Raw genomic sequence first — 2,320 nt, forward strand, 5'->3', positions numbered from 1 at the left:
CAGTAATTATGTCTAATAAAGTACCTCATTAATCAAGTACAGATGGCATAAAAATAATGAGAAAAGTAAAGCGAAAAGTAATAAAAATAATGAATCTTCACAAACTTGAGCATTAATCTGCAACCTGTGGTGGACCAACCATTGGGACGAGCAGGGTTGGCCAGCCCAGGTCTTAAGCGGCGGAGCAAGATACTCCCCTGTCCAAAGACCAGCAGGTGCATCGCCATTGATCTTTGTAGTCATCCATCACCCCAAAAAAACACAAATTCAGGTCTACCACTGTCTGTAATAATATTATAATATCATCCTCTTAAACTTTATATTTGCATTCTCTATTGTGCAGGAATAAACAATGACAAGAAATGGTGGGCCACATACCAAGGAATTTGAGAAACATGTAAAAGGTGGTTAGAACAAATCAAATATGCAATCCAACAAGGTGATCCGTTACTAATCGTGATTCTTTTATATGTGGTATCACAAGAATGTTACAACTAAAAAGACAACAATTCCAGTTAGGCACAAGAGGTTCCTAATTGATTTTAGCTTGGACAAGAAAACAATATTTAAAATTATTATCTTATTGTTGCAAATCCAGACAATCAACAAAACGGCAAGATTGGAAAGTAGAATGAAACCGCAAGAAATGATAAATAAACAGTCTTCCATCATAATGGGGATGCCCCACAATACACAGCCACACAAAAAGGACAACCTTTGATCAACTTCAAGTAACAAAATCTTCACAAGTTTTACCTTATGTGTGTTATCATCCCTTTGGTTCTAAACTTTACCACTAATGATGCACAGGAAGCAACATTATGTTGCATATGCCTTGCACATCAATTCTGCTGTAGTCCCATTCAACAGATATCTACTGGTCAAATATCAAGCACATATAAATGTAGAGGTGTGCAACAGATCCCTATCAATAAAATACCTTTTTTAATACATAAATAAAGGTGATGACCAAGCCACAGTGCTAATTGTTGGAAAATAGTTCAATTTGAATTGCACTTCAGAGATCCCTACGTCGAAAGATTGCCTTTCCACTTGGAAAATGAGCAGCAAGTCATCTTTTCAGATCCTACAGATCTAACAAAGATTGCAACGAAAGAAAGAGTAGCAATCGCCAAATTTACACACTGGATGGATGTGTGAAGAAGCCAGTAAATTGACATATGCACAGTTGTTACATTTTATATGTACAACGCGATCAGACCTATTTTCAAATTTACTTTTAAATCTGAATTTGTCTTTCGAAAATATTTAAATTATAGCTAACCATAAATATACTAATTATTTCTTAAGTTTGCTGAATATTAATAGGGGTAGAGGGGCCTGCCACTGCCAATATCGTCCCAAGCCCGGAAAAAAGTGGAGGGGGCATAAACATATTAACACTACGCTATACTCTGTATTTTGCATTCATAACTTACTATCATCATTTAGTACCTTTACCATAAGTCAATCGAAAGAAAATCAAGGGCAACCAGTATAGATGATGGTATAAAAAACATAAACAGGAACGTTAGTCACTGAAAAGCAATACCTTATTTAATTATATTAGTTCAATCATACAAAGACAAAAAAAGGATAAGAGGAAGGAGGACATGTGGATGAAAATATTCAATGACCAAGCCAGGTTGCCTCTGTCGACGACAAAGACAAATTTTTGGCCTGCCTCGCTTTTGGACAGTGACGACGTGTCCGAGTAGGAACTTGGGGGCAACATTATCCCCACCAATCCCCTACATGCATGTCGATGGCAAAAGCACCTCCAATTCGGTTATCATGTCTGCGTGGACATATGCTTACATTCTTTCCAATTTCACTCACTAATTATTATCTACCTCATTCAACACCTATGGAGCCCTTAAAAAATCACATGCTTTTTCAAGATTTCAAGGAAAAGTGAAGAAACATTTTTCACTAAACAGGCATTTCCTTAATTACGTTATATTCAATCGCAGAAACAAAGGACATGGTTATGAAAAAAATAAATATATGACAGTCAGGAAAAGGGAAAAGGGGACCTTCGAACTTCGAAGAATGTCGCCGATGTGGAGGATGCGTTTTGCTGGCGCTCTAGGGGCAGAAAACGTCTCCACCATCCTCATACTAAAGATGGATCAAAGCTGGTTGCGAGAGGCGAAATCCATGCCCACATCACCTGCACGGACGTCGAGAGCAACAACACCGTGCAGATGGATGATCTCGCCTACTCCCTTGCGCAGCTCCACCTTGGGCCCTGCTACCCCTCTATCGCTGTTTACCAGCCTAGACCGAGGAGGCGTACGTGGAGACAAACCAGCCGCCG

The sequence above is a fragment of the Triticum aestivum genome, chromosome 7D (assembly GCF_018294505.1).
Source record: "Triticum aestivum cultivar Chinese Spring chromosome 7D, IWGSC CS RefSeq v2.1, whole genome shotgun sequence".
NCBI classification, from domain to species: domain Eukaryota; kingdom Viridiplantae; phylum Streptophyta; class Magnoliopsida; order Poales; family Poaceae; genus Triticum; species Triticum aestivum.